The sequence below is a fragment of the Arachis stenosperma genome, chromosome 1 (assembly GCF_014773155.1).
Source record: "Arachis stenosperma cultivar V10309 chromosome 1, arast.V10309.gnm1.PFL2, whole genome shotgun sequence".
Classification (NCBI taxonomy): domain Eukaryota; kingdom Viridiplantae; phylum Streptophyta; class Magnoliopsida; order Fabales; family Fabaceae; genus Arachis; species Arachis stenosperma.
The window spans coordinates 61,206,364-61,222,148 of record NC_080377.1 but is presented as its reverse complement, the minus strand read 5'-3'; the positions used below and the strand labels follow the sequence as shown (position 1 = coordinate 61,222,148).

The window sequence follows — 15,785 nt, the reverse complement described above, 5'->3', positions numbered from 1 at the left end:
TGGAAGATCCTCATCAGTTTTTAGCTGAGTTCTTGCAAATCTGTGACGCAGTCAAGACTAATGGGGTTGACCCTGAGGTCTACAGACTGATGCTATTCCCTTTTGCTGTAAGAGACAGAGCTAGAATATGGTTGGACTCACAACCTAAAGATAGCCTGGACTCTTGGGAAAAGCTAGTCAATGCCTTCTTGGCAAAGTTCTTTCCACCTCAAAAATGGAGTAAGCTTAGAGTGGAAGTCCAAACCTTCAGACAGAAGGATGGAGAATCCCTCTATGAAGCTTGGGAAAGATACAAACAATTAATCAGAAAATGTCCCTCAGACATGCTTTCTGAATGGAGCATCATAGGTATTTTCTATGATGGTCTCTCTGAACTATCCAAGATGTCTTTGGATAGCTCTGCTGGAGGATCTCTTCATCTGAAGAAGACGCCTACAGAGGCTCAGGAACTAATTGAGATGGTTGCAAATAACCAATTCATGTACACTTCTGAAAGGAATCCTGTGAACAATGGGACAAGTCAGAAGAAAGGAGTTCTTGAGATTGATGCTCTGAATGCCATACTGGCTCAGAATAAGATATTGACTCAACAAGTCAATTTGATTTCTCAAAGTCTGTCTGGAATGGAAAATGCACCTGGCAGTGCTAAGGATGCTTCATCTGAGGAAGAAGCTTATGATCCTGAGAACCCTTCAATGGAAGAGGTGAATTACCTAGGAGAACCCTATGGAAACACCTATAATTCTTCATGGAGAAATCACCCAAATTTCTCATGGAAGAATCAAGAGAGACCTCAACAAGGTTTCAACAACAACAATGGTGGAAGAAACAGGTTTAGCAATAGCAAACCTTTTCCATCATCTTCTCAGCAACAGACAGAGAATTCTAAGCAGAACCCCTCTGACTTAGCAACCATGGTCTCTGATCTAATCAAAACCACTCAAAGTTTCATGACTGAAACAAGGTCTTCCATTAGGAATTTGGAAGCACAAGTGGGAAAGCTGAGCAAGAAAGTTACTGAACTCCCTCCTAGTACTCTCCCAAGTAATACAGAAGAAAATCCAAAAGGAGAGTGCAAAGCCATAACCATGGCCGAATCTGGAGAGGAAAGAGAGGAAGAGGACGCCACTGAGGAAGACCTCAATGGGCGTGCACCAACCTCCTCTGAGTTCCCCAATGAGGAACCATGGGAATCTGAGGCTCAAAATGAGACCATAGAGATTCCATTGGACTTACTTCTGCCTTTCATGAGCTCTGATGAGTATTCCTCCTCTGAAGAGGATGAGTATGTCACTGAAGAGCAAGTTGCTAAATACCTTGGAGCAATCATGAAGCTAAATGACAAGTTATTTGGAAATGAGACTTGGGAGGATGAACCTCCTTTGCTCACCAAAGAACTGGATGACTTGTCTAGGCAGAAATTACCTCAAAAGAGACAAGATCCTGGGAAGTTTTCAATACCTTGTACCATAGGCACCATGACCTTCAAGAAGGCTCTGTGTGACTTAGGGTCAAGTGTGAACCTCATGCCTCTCTGTAATGGAGAAGCTAGGGATCTTTGAGGTACAAGCTGCAAGAATCTCACTAGAGATGGCAGACAACTCAAGAAAACAAGCTCATGGACTTGTGGAGAATGTTTTGGTAAAAGTTGAAGACCATTACATCCCTACTGATTTCATAGTCCTAGAGACTGGGAAGTGCATGGATGAATCCATCATCCTTGGCAGACCCTTCCTAGCCACAGCAAAGGCTGTGATTGATGTTGATGGAGGTGAACTGATCATTCAAGTGAATGAAGAATCCTTTGTGTTTAAGGCTCAAGGATACCCCTCTGTCACCATGGAGAAGAAGCATGAAGAGCTTCTCTCAAATCAGAGACAAACAGAGCCCCCACAGTCAAACTCTAAGTTTGGTGTTGGGAGGCCACAACCAAACTCTAAGTTTGGTGTTGAACCCCCACATTCAAACTCTAAGTTTGGTGTTGGGAGGTTCCAACATTGCTCTGAGTATCTGTGAGGCTCCATGAGAGCCCTCTGTCAAGCTACTAACATTAAAGAAGCGCTTGTTGGGAGGCAACCCAATGTTATATTTTATATATTTCTCTTTGTTATTTTATGTTTTTTGTAGGTTGATGATCATAAGAAGTCACAAAATCCATTGAAAAAGCAAAAACAGAATGAAAAACAGGAAGAAAAACAGCACACCCTGGAGGAAGAATTCACTGGCGTTTAAACGCCAGTGAGGCAGGCAGTTGGGCGTTTAACGCCCAGTCTGGCACCCTTCTGGGCGTTTAACGCCAGAAAGGGGCACCAGACTGGCGTTAAACGCCAGAAAAGGGCAAGAACCTGGCGTTAAACGCCAGGAATGGGCACCAGCCCGGCGTTTAACGCCAGAAGTGGCTCAAAACGTGATTTTGAGCAACATTTGGTGCAGGGATGACTTTTCCTTGACACCACAGGATCTGTGGACCCCACAGGATCCCCACCTACCCCACCACCACTCTCTCTCTTCTTCCCCCATTCACCAATCACCTCATTACCTCTTCCCCAAAACCCCTTCACCTATCAAATCCCATCCTTCTCTTCACCACTCACATCCATCCTTCATAAAACCCCACCAACCTCACCCTTCAAATTCAAACCACTTTCCCTCCCAAACCCACCCATAATGGCCGAACCTCATCTCCCCTCTCTCCTATAAATACCCTTCTTCACTCCTTCATTTTCACACAACCTAAACATCACTCCCCCTCCTTGGCCGAATACATAAGCCACCCCCCTTCTTCATCATTTCTTCTTCTTCTACTCTCTTCTTTCTTCTTTTGCTCGAGGACGAGCAAACCTTTTAAGTTTGGTGTGGTAAAAGCGTTGCTTTTTCGTTTTTCCATAACCATTTATGGCATCCAAGGCCGGAGAAACCTCTAGAAAGAGGAAAGGGAAGGCAAAAGCTTCCACCTCCGAGTCATGGGAGATGGATAGATTCATCTCAAGGATGCATCAAGACCACTTCTATGAAGTTGTGGCCTTGAAGAAGGTGATCCCCGAGGTCCCCTTTTCACTCAAAAAGGGTGAATATCCGGAGATCCGCCATGAGATCCGAAGAAGAGGTTGGGAAGTGCTTACCAACCCCATTCAACAAGTCGGAATCTTGATGGTTCAAAAGTTCTATGCCAATGCATGGATCACCAAGAACCATGATCAAAGTGTGAACCCAGATCCAAAGAATTATCTTACAATGGTTCGGGGGAAATACTTGGATTTTAGTCCGGAAAATGTAAGGTTAGCATTCAACTTGCCCATGATGCAAGGAGATGAACATCCTTACACTAGAAGGGTCAACTTTGATCAAAGGTTGGACCAAGTCCTCACAGTCATATGTGAAGAGGGCGCACAATGGAAGAGAGATTCAAGAGGGAAGCCGGTTCAATTGAGAAGGCATGACCTCAAACCCGTGGCTAGAGGATGGTTGGAGTTTATCCAACGCTCAATCATTCCCACTAGCAACCGGTCCGAAGTTACTCTAGACCGGGCCATCATGATTCATAGCATCATGATTGGAGAAGAAGTGGAAGTTCATGAGGTCATAGCCCAAGAACTCTACAAAGTGGCGGATAAGTCTTCCACCTTGGCAAGGCTAGCCTTTCCTCATCTCATTTGTCACCTCTGTTATTCAGTTGGAGTTGACATAGAAGGAGATATCCCCATTGATGAGGACAAGCCCATTACTAAGAAAAGGATGGAGCAAACAAGAGACCCCTCTCATCATGAGATCCCTGAGATGCCTCAAGGGATGCACTTTCCTCCACAAGACTATTGGGAGTAAATTAACACCTCCCTAGGAGAATTGAGTTCCAACATGGGACAACTAAGGGTGGAGCATCAAGAACACTCCATTCTCCTCCATGAAATTAGAGAAGATCAAAGAATCATGAGAGAGGAGCAACAAAGACAAGGAAGAGACATTGAGGAGCTCAAGCACTCCATAAGACCTTCAAGAGGAAGAACAAGCCGCCATCACTAAGGTGGACCCGTTCTTTAATCTCCTTGTTCTTTATTTCCTTGTTTTTCGAAAACTTATGCTTTATGTTTGTCCATGTTTGTGTCTTATGATCATTAGTGTCTTAATGTCTATGCCTTAAAGTTATGAATGTCCTATGAATCCATCACCTTTCTTAAACAAACAATGTTCTTAATTGAAAAGGAGAAGTGAATTTTGAATTTTATAACAGTTTAATTATTTTGATGTGGTGGCAACACTTTTGTCTTCTGAATGTATGCTTAAACAGTGCATATGTCTTTTGAATTTGTGGTTCATGAATGTTGGCTCTTGAAAGAATGATGAAAAAGGAGACATGTTACTGAGGATCTGAAAAATCATAAAAATGATTCTTGAAGCAAGAAAAAGCAGTGAATACAAAAAAAAAAGAGAAGAGGCGAAAAAAAAAAACGAAAAAAAAAAGAAAGAAATTAAGTTGTGATCCAAGGCAATAAGAGTGTGCTTAAGAACCCTAGACACCTCTAATTGGGGACTTTAGCAAAGCTGAGTCACAATCTGAAAAGGTTCACCCAATTATGTGTCTGTGGCATGTATGTATCCGGTGGTAATACTGGAAGACAGAGTGCTTTGGGCCACGGCCAAGACTCAATAAGTAGCTGTGTTCAAGAATCATCATACTTAACTAGGAGAATCAATAACACTATCTGGATTCTGAGTTCCTAAAGAAGCCAATCATTCTGAATTCCAAAGGATAGAGTGAGATGCCAAAACTATTCAGAGGCAAAAAGCTAAAAGCCCCGCTCATCTAATTAATGCTGATCTTCATAGATGTTTTTGGAGTTCATTGCATATTCTCTTCTTTTTATCCTATTTGATCTTCAGTTGCTTGGGGACAAGCAACAATTTAAGTTTGGTGTTGTGATGAGCGGATAATTTGTACGCTTTTTGGCATTGTTTTTAGTATGTTTTTAGTATGATCTAGTTAGTTTTTAGTATATTTTTATTAGTTTTTAGTTAAAATTCACTTTTCTGGACTTTACTATGAGTTTGTGTATTTTTCTGTGATTTCAGGTATTTTCTGGCTGAAATTGAGGGATCTGAGCAAAAATCTGATCCAGAGACTCAAAAGGACTGCAGATGCTGTTGGATTCTGACCTCCCTGCACTCGAAGTGGATTTTCTGGAGCTACAAAAGCTCAATTGGCGCGCTCTCAACGGCGTTGGAAAGTAGACATCCTGGGCTTTCCAGAAATATATGATAGTCCATACTTTGCCCAAGATTTGATGGCCCAAACCGGCGTTCAAAGTCACCTCAAGAAATTCCAGCGTTAAACGCCGGAACTGGCACCAAAATGGGAGTTAAACGCCCAACCTGGCACCAAAGCTGGCGTTTAACTCCAAGAGGAGTCTCTACACAAAAAATGCTTCATTTCTCAGCCCAAGCACACACCAAGTGGGCCCGGAAGTGGATTTTTATGTCATTTACTCATCTCTGTACACCCTAGGCTACTAGTTTTCTATAAGTAGGACCTTTTACTATTGTATTTTCATCTTGGGATCTTAGATCATCTTTAGGTCTTTGAATCTCTTGATCACTGGGAGGCTGGCCTCACGGCCATGCCTAGACCTTGTTCTTATGTATTTTCAACGGTGGAGTTTCTACACACCATAGATTAAGGTGTGGAGCTCTGCTGTACCTCGAGTATTAATGCAATTACTATTGTTCTTCTATTCAATTCCGCTTGTTCTTTGTCCAAGATATCACTTGTTCTTCAACTTGATGAAGGTGATGATCCGTGACACTCATCATCATTCTCACTCATGAACAAAGTGACTGACAACCACTCTTGTTCTACAAGCAATCAAAGCTCTAGTGAATATCTCTTGGATTCCTGATAACACGATGCATGGTTGATCGCCTGACAACCGAGTGCTCGCCTGACAAACGAGCCAGCCATTCCGTGAGATCAGAGTCTTCGTGGTATAGGCAAGAACTGATGGCGGCATTCAAGAGAATCCGGAAGGTCTAACCTTGTCTGTGGTATTCTGAGTAGGATTCAATGATTGAATGACTGTGACGTGCTTCAAACTCCTAGCAGGCGGGGCGTTAGTGACAGACGCAAAAAGATCAATGGATTTTATTCCGGCCTGACCGAGAACCAACAGCTGATTAGCCATATGCTGTGACAGAGCATGGGAACATTTTCACTGAGAGGATGGGAGGTAGCCACTGACAACGGTGAAACCCTACATGAGCTTGCCATGGAAAGGAGTAAGAAGGATTGGATGAAGACTGTAGGAAAGCAGAGAGACGGAAGGGAAGGCATCTTCATACGCTTATCTGAAGCTCTCACCAATGATATACATAAGTACCTCTATCTTTATCTTTATGCTTTATTCGTTTATCACTATACCCATTTGAGTCTGCCTGACTGAGATTTACAAGGTGACCATAGCTTGCTTCATAGCAACAATCTCCGTGGGATCGACCCTTACTCGCGTAAGGTTTATTACTTGGACGACCCAGTGCACTTGCTGGTTAGTTGTGCGAAGTTGTGTTTATGCCATGGTATTGAGCACCAAGTCTTTGGAGCCATTACCGGGGATTGTTTTGTGTAAAAGTAGTGATCACAATTTCGTGCACCACACAACCAAACTTTAAGTTTGGTGTTAAGATCCCATATCCAAACTCTAAGTTTGGTGTGGACAACTATACAACATTGACCTGATCACCTTGTGGCTCCATGAGAGCCACTGTCAAGCTATTGACATTAAAGAAGCGCTTATTGGGAGGCAACCCAATTTTATTTATCTAATTTTTATTTTATTGTTATTTTATGTTTTATTAGGTACATGATCATGAGGAGTCACGAAAAAATCATAAAAATTAAAAACAGAATCAAAAACAGCAGAAGAAAAAAATTTCACCCTGGAGGACGCACAGGCTGGCGTTCAACGCCAGTAAGGTGCATCTGGCCGGCGTTCAACGCCAGAACAGAGCACCATTCTGGCGCTGAATGCCAGAAACAAGCAACATCCTGGCGCTGAACGCCAGGAATGTGCCTAGAGGAGAAAAGCTGGTGCTGAACGCCAGTAACAAGCATGAAACTGGCGTTCAACGCCAGAAACATGCATTACATGGGCGTTGAACGCCCAGAACATGCACCAATGGGCGTTTGAACGCCAGAATGATGCATGAAGGCATTTTACATGCCTATATGGTGAAGGAATGGTATTTGTTTTCACCTCAGGATCTGTGGACCCCACAGGATCCCCACCTAACATATTCCCACCTTACCTTTTAATCCTAATCACACTCTCCTAATCCTAAATCTCATTCTCCCTACTCCCCATGTCACACTTCCCAACACCCATCACCAATCACCTCAATTCCTCTTCCCAATTACCCCATTCACCATTCACATCACCCCACTCTCCCCCATACACCCCACCTACCTTTACAATTCAACTTCTCTTTCCCACCCAATCCCACCCATATAGCCGAATCCATCTCCCCTCACTCACCTCCATTTTCTTCTTCTTCTTCTTCTTCTCTTCTTTCTTCTTGCTCGAGGGCGAGCAATATTTTAAGTTTGGTGTGGTAAAAGTATAGTTTTTTTTGCTTTTCCATTACCATTAATGGCACCTAAAGCCAGAGAAACCTCAAAGGGAAGACAAAAAGCTTCCACCTCTGAGTCATGGAAGATGGAAAGACTAAATATAAGCCGTCATAGCTCAGTGGTAGAACATGTGGCTGCAAATCAAGAGATCCCTGAAATACCTCAGGGAATAAGTTGTCCTCCACACAAATATTGGAAGCAACTAAGGGGAGGAACACCAAAATTACTAGGAATCATTCAACAGAAGCAAGGAAGAGACATAGAGGAGCTCAAAGAGCACCATTGGACCTTCAAGAACCCTCACTCAGGTGGATTCATTCCTTGTTCTTATTTCTTTCTGCTTTTCGGTTTTTAATGTTGTGTTTATCTATGTTTTATGTCTCTACTTCATGATCATTAGTATGTAACCATGCCTTAAAGCTATGAATAAATTCCATTAATCCTTCACCTCTCTTGAATGAAAAATGTTTTAATTCAAAAGAACAAGAAGTACATGAATTTCGAATTTATCCTTGAATTTAGTTTAATTATATTGATGTGGTGACAATACTTTTTGTTTTCTGAATGAATGCTTGAACAGTGCATATGTCTTTTGGTCTTGTTGTTTATGAATGTTAAAATTGTTGGCTCTTGAAAGAATGATGAACAAAGAGAAATGTTATTGAGGATCTGAAAAATCATGAAATTGATTCTTGAAGCAAGAAAAAGCAGTGAAAAAGAAGAAACATTCGAAAAAAAAAAAAGAGTATATAGAAAAAGAAGGAGCAATAGAAAAAGCCAATAGCCCTTAAAACCAAAAGGCAAGGGTAAAAAGGATCCAAGGCTTTGAGCATCAATGGATAGGAGGGCCCAAGGAAATAAAATCCAGGCCTAAGCGGCTAAATCAAGCTGTCCCTAACCATGTGCTTGTGTCATGAAGGTCCAAGTAAAAAGCTTGAGACTAAGTGGTTAAAGTCGTGATCCAAGGCAAAAGAGTGTGCTTAAGAGCTCTGGACACCACTAACTGGGGACTTTAGCAAAGCTGAGTCACAATCTGAAAAGGTTCACCCAGTTATGTGTCTGTGGCATTTATGTATCCGGTGGTAATACTGGAAAACAAAATGCTTAGGGCCACGGCCAAGACTCATAAGTAGCTGTGTTCAAGAATCAACATGCTTAACTAGGAAAGTCAATAACACTATCTGAAATTCTAAAGTTCCTAGAGAAGCCAATCATTCTAAACTTCAAAGAAAAAAGTGAGATGCCAAAACTGTTCAGAAGCAAAAAGCTACAAGTCCCGCTCATTTAATTATAATTAATATTCATTGATATTTCTGAATTTATAGTATATTCTCTTCTTTTTATCCTATTTGATTTTCAGTTGCTTGGGGACAAGCAACAATTTAAGTTTGGTGTTGTGATGAGCGGATAATTTATACGCTTTTTGGCATTATTTTTAGGTAGTTTTTAGTAAGTTCAAGCTACTTTTAGGGATGTTTTCATTAGTTTTTATGTTAAATTCACATTTCTGGACTTTACTATGATTTTGTGTGTTTTTCTGTGATTTCAGGTAATTTCTGGCTGAAATTGAGGGACTTGAGCAAAACTCTGAAAAAGGCTGACAAAAAGGACTGCTGATGCTGTTGGAATCTGACCTCCCTGCACTCAAAATAGATTTTCTAGAGCTACAGAACTCAAAATGGCGCGCTCTCAACGGCGTTGGAAAGTAGACATCCAGAGCTTTCCAGCAATATATAATAGTCCATACTTTATTCGGAATTTGATGACGTAACTTGGCGTTGAACGCCAAAGTACATGCTGCTGTCTGGAGTTAAACGCTAGAAAAACGTCATGATCCGGAGTTGAACGCCAAAAACACGTCATAACTTGGAGTTCAACTCCAATAAAAGCCTCAGCTCGTGGATAGATCAAGCTCAGCCCAAACATACACCAAGTGGGCCCCGGAAGTGGATTTATGCATCAATTACTTACTCATGTAAACCCTAGGAGCTAGTTTATTATAAATAGAACTTTTTACTATCATAATCGCATCCTGGATTGTATTTTGAATCCTGTGATCACGTTTTGGGGGCTGGCCTTTCGGCCATGCCTGAACCTTTTACTTATGTATTTTTAACGGTGGAGTTTCTACACACCATAGATTAAGGGTGTGGAGCTCTGCTGTACCTCAAGTTTCAATGCCATTAAGATGATATCCTATTCAATTCTATTTATTCTTATTCCAAGATATACGTTGCACTTCAACTTGATGAATGTGATGATCCGTGACACTCATCATCATTCTCACCTATGAACGCGCGTGATTGACAACCACTTCCGTTCTACATGCAACAGAGCTTGAATGTGTATCTCTTAGATTCCCCAACAAGAATCTTCGTGGTATAAGCTAGATAGATGGCGGCATTTATGAGGATCCGGAAAGTCTAACCTTGTCTGTGGTATTCCGAGTAGGATCCTGGGAATCCGGAAAGTCTAACCTTGTCTGTGGTATTCCGAGTAGGATTCCGGTAATGAATGACTATGACGTGCTTCAGACTTGCAAGTGCTAGGCGTGATGACAAACGCAAAAGAATCAAGGGATTCTATTCCAGTAGGCGCAGGAACCAACCAGTGATTAGCCGTGCTGTGACAGAGCGCGTGAGCGTAGTTTTCACTGCGAGGATGGGATGTAGCCATCAACCATGGGTGATGCCTCCAGATGATTAGCCATGCGAGTGACAGCCGCAGAGGACCATTTTCCCGAGAGGATTGAAAGTAGCCACCGTTGATGGTGAACCCCTATACACAGCTTGCCAAGGAAAGGAGTAAGGAGGATTGAGTTGAAGCAGTAGGAGAGCAGGCGTTCTTGAGCCATACAGTATCTCCATTCGCTTATCTGAAATTCCCACCAATGAATCTGCATAAGTATTCTATCCCTTTTATTATTTCTTCTTTTTATTAATTTTCGAAACCATAAACAATTTTAATCTGCCTAACTGAGATTTACAAGGTGACCATAGCTTGCTTCATACCAACAATCTCTGTGGGATCGACCCTTACTCACGTAAGGTTTATTACTTGGACGACCCAGTACACTTGCTGGTTAGTTGAACGGAGTTGTGAATTTAACCAGTGCCATAAGAAGCCTTCATCTCAAAATAGTTAGAACATGGATCACAATTTCGTCCACCACTACCTCCCATCCTCTCAGTAGAAATGTTCAACGCGCCCTGTCACGGCACGGCTATCCATCTGTCGGTTCTCAATCAGGCCGGAATAGAATCCAATGATTCTTTTGCGTCTGTCACTAACGCCCCGCCCTCAGGAGTTTGAAGCTCGTCACAGTCATTCAATCATTGAATCCTACTCAGAATACCACAGACAAGGTTTAGACCTTCCGGATTCTCTTGAATGCCGCCATCAGTTCTAGCTTATACCACGAAGATTCTGATTAAGGAATCCAAGAGATATCTACTCAATCTAAAGTAGAACGGAGGTGGTTGTCAGGCACGCGTTCATAGTTGAGGATATGATGAGTGTCACGGGTCATCACATTCATCCGGGTTAAGAACAAGTGATATCTTCACTACAAGAAAAACACCCATTCAGGTACACTTGAAAAGTGTAGCCAAAAGTGAAAAAAAATGATGCCTTAGGCTACGGCTACGCTTTTTAGGCTACGGCTACGCTTTTCAGGGTGATTCCTATTCGGCCGTTGCCTATTCTCAAAGGCTACGCTTTTCTGCACCAAGGGCTACGCTTTTGGTGTTTAGGAATAGGCTACGCTTTTCAAGTGATGCTCTCCGTGACCAAAGGCTACGCTTTTCAGCTTTCGTTCTTCCAGAATAGGCAACTCTTTTTTAACGCTACTGCATCACTTGTAAAGCGTAGCCACAGTTGATACTATAGCTACTTTTTATAAGCGTAGCCTTAGGTCCCTTTTTTTTTTTCGTATACTATAGCTACTGTATATAAGCGTAGCCTTAGGTCCCTCTTTGTTTTTTTTTCGTTTACTATAGCTACTCTTTATAAGCGTAGCCTTAGGTCCCTCTTTTTTTTTCTGTATATATATATATATATATATATATATATATATATATATATATATATAATTATCTAATAATTATTAATACAACATAATAGTTAATATGATTACATGTATAAAATAATTAAATATTACAAAATAAAAATAAAGACATAATTATACTAAATAATTACTTTATATAATAGAAATTGTCTCTAACCAAAATATATTTATAACATTATCCAAAAGTAATAGAATGGTCAAACTAAAGTAAGCATAGCCATATCAAAACCATAATATATCACTTAGCCAATAAAATTAAAGTATCTTCTAATAAAAATCATTAGTCAACTATACATGTAAAGATTCTAAGTAGCATTCTATCTTAGCCAATAAACCACAATAATAGTCAGCTTTATCTTCATTGCTTAATCTTCATTGTTACCCTGCATAATTATATAGAAAAGTAGTTAAAGAAATATTCATAATGACATTCGTAATTATAAAAATTAAATAGAACACGTAGTCATAGTAAACCAAGAAAGCATATACTAAAAAAATAACATGGCTATACCACTTCAGAATACAAGTTTCACCCATAGCAATACAACTTCAGTGTTAATAAAGCCAACAAAAATTTTCAGCCATAGCAATTAATGTAAATGCAAGTAAAAAAATCATAGGTGCAGTCTAAAAAATCACTCTTAGCTCCATCAGCTAGTTTTTAATCCATACAAATTTAGCTTCATAAGAGGACAAGCTTCTGAATTCTACCTCAGTCGATTATCTACTTACTACGTGTAGTTTTCTACAAGACCAAGAGACTAAATTAGAGCGAAAAACACACAATTCTAAAATTGATATTCGATCCTCTAGGTCACACGTCCAATTAGAATAAAAAAACCATAGATTCTGAAGTTTATGTTGTTGTAAAAGCCAAAGCCATGTTCTTTTGTTCCACTCAAGTATCTTGAGACTATTTTAACAGCTTTCCAAGGATTAAGCAAATGCTTATGCATGAATTGACTTCGAATGCAAATGGAGAAGGATATATGAGGCCTTGTAAAGGATAAATACGGGAGACTACTAACTATTGATCTGTCCAGCTTAGGGTTTTGAAATTCTTCAGAACCTGTAGATAATAATTGTAGAAAAAATGCTATAGGAATTGACAGAGCTGATGCCTTTCCCATATTTACTTTAGACAACAAATCAGTAATATACTTTGTTAGAGACATATGTAACTATCTAGCACTTGTTCTTCGAACTTCAATGCCTAAAAAATAACTTAATTCTCCAATGTCTTTTAGAATAAAATATAATTCAATTCTTTAATCATAGATTCAATTTCAAAAGTATTACTTCTAGTGACGATGATATCATCAACATAACATAAAATATAGATAGTGTAAGTGGCAGATTGCTTAATGAATAGAGATGTATCAGACTGAGTATTTTTAAAACTAAATTGCGATAAAATATTGTTTAATTTAACAAATCACTCTCTTAGGACTTGCTTAAGATTATAGAGATCTATTTGACCTATAAAATTTAATTTGAACATTAATTTAAAAGCCTTTGGGCTGTTTTGTATAAATAACTTATTTAAGATCTCCATTTATAAAGATATTATTAAAGTCAAATTATCTAATCACCCAATTGCTAAGTTCTATGATTATTTTCTCCCAAATTATCCTCAATGAAAATTTGATTTAACAATCTTGAATTTATTGTAATTTGATTAAGATCTGAGTTGAAAATATTTTTGATTGAAGAGGATGGTGAATTATTTGCAGATTCAGCCATTTATAGATTAGAACCTTAAACTACTAATACCATGACATAGTTTTAATGAATCTTGCACAACAAAAAGTTATGAACTGAGTGTTTGAACAAAACCAAAAAGTGAAAGAAGTAAAAAAGAAGAAAACTGAAAAATGATATTTTAATGAGAACTGAATTACAAAAGTATATTATTAAAAATGAAGTAAGACAACTCTATGTCAGTATATTATTAAAAGAAAGCCAATTACTGCACTAACAGTTTAAAAGAAAAAAATAAAGGATCAAAGAGAAACATTTAATCAAGTAGAAGATCACACAAATATAATCAGAAAGAAATGGAAACAAATATATATTGCAAATTATCACACAGGCTCTCTGTCTCCCTTCAAAATCATTTTCATCAAATCAACAAGATGAATCCTTTAGTCTTTCACCAAGAATCATGAAGGAAAGGAGTTTAAACTAATAAGATATTTCAACAAGAATTATAAAGGAAAGGAGTTTATAACTAAGAGCCAATCAAAGAGTATATGTGCATTCTTCAAATCAGTTTCCAAGATTTATGCACTCACACAATCCACAGACTGTAGTATCGTGTAGTATTAATAGTTTAAAGGAGATAGTGCCAGCTTCAAATGCCTAAAGACACTATAGATGTTCAACTAGACATAGAAAGTGGAGGCTCAATTCTTTGTAGAAGACAAATATATGGCAACAGCAAATAACGGCAAATTTAAGCAACTTTTTTATAGATAATCCTAACTAACAAGGGACAAATTCAAAATGAAACTACTTTTCTACTTTATACCTTCTTTCTTCTTCTTCCTCTTCTTTTATTTTTTTATTACTATAAGTAGTTGATTAAAAATAAATTTACAGAATTACAAAGTGTAATTACGAGGAAAAAGGAATAATCCTCCAAATTAAAGTGTTGATGGCTTGCCTGATTTCCTTTAATTTATCCATCAACACATCATATTCTTAGAAGTTTTACAAAAGATAGAGTTTGTAATTAGAAAGAGATATACCTTTGATGGCTTCTTAAGAATGAAAAAAATAAAGGATCAAACAATCAAATTTCTAGAACTCAGGCATCCTAAACCCAATTCATACCTGAAGTAGAAGATCCTGTGCTTGAAAAAGATGAAGAAGTTGCAGAAGACAAATTAAACTCTCTTTGGGTTTATTGCTGACAAGCACCTGAGATAATATTTATTCTGATGAGGACACCATAAAACTAGCAACGAATCATAAAATTACCTTAACAAAGTCCACAAACTCTTTGTATCACTTCTAATAAAAACAGGAATTGTTATTATTAATATTATTAATTTCTTATACTATGTTCTGTATTAATTATTAATTTAAAAAAGCTTTTAATTACATATATTATAGCTTAAATAACATAGTCTTTTTATATTTATTGGTATTTACAAGGTTATTGCCTTTGTTGAAGGCTCACCTGATATGGCTACATAAACAGGATTGTATATGATTGGTTTTCATGTTAATTAGATTTCTTTCTTTCAATTCAATTTACAATTCACCTCACCTTTCTTCTTCCTCTTCTACTTCTTCTCTACTCCTTGTCTTCTTTTCATTCTTTACATTCTTCACACCATTTCTGTTTCTGGCTAACCAAGAAACAATTCAAACTGCAAGAACTCTGTTAGAAACAGGAAGCTGAAAACAGGAAGCTAAAAACAGAGAAACGAAAGCCAACTTATTCATTGAGAAATCACAGAAACAAAACCTTATTAACGCTGCATTTGGATTCAGTCTCAGTAACAAAAATACACAGAAAATACACAAGCTGTATATTAAATCACAGTTCACAAACCCTAAAATACCACACATCTTCATCAATAACAGCATGCATGTTACCAAATTACAGTTCACAGACCCATATTTCAGAGATTAAAAGCCCCAAATTAAAAACCCTAAAATAGGAACCCTAAGCCACTGATCAATTTCAGAAGCGATTAGAAATCAATACATACCTATTCAATGATGTGAGCACAGCAAAGACGATGACGAGAAGCACGGAGATGACGATGGTGAGCGCGGCGCAGCGACCATGGTGAAGGGTCGCACAGCGACGATGGTGAGGGCCGCACAGCGACGATCAGTGCAAGCGACGGCGAAGAGGAGATGACGACGGTCAATGTGTAGAGTAGTGCAGGTGACTCGTGAGTGGGAGGCGACGACTCTCAGTGGCGAGAGTGAGAGGGTTTCCGCTTGTAGTGAGGCGGTCAATGGCGAGAGTGAGAGGGTGAACGGCGAGACCGAGAGTGAGAGGGTCAACGGCGAGCGTGAGTGGGGGGCGACGACGGTGAGCTATGGAGGGTGACTGAGCTATCGAGGATGAAGGTGACTGAGACT

General features: G+C 39.2%; 1 non-coding gene across 1 annotated transcript; it reads right to left on the bottom strand.

The window, feature by feature from the left end:
• Positions 1-221: 221 nt before the first annotated feature.
• LOC130949076 (small nucleolar RNA R71) lies at positions 222-329 on the bottom strand. The gene has a single exon (XR_009073324.1). It is a non-coding gene; the product is annotated as a small nucleolar RNA R71 (small nucleolar RNA).
• Between the last annotated feature and the right edge of the window lie 15,456 nt (positions 330-15,785).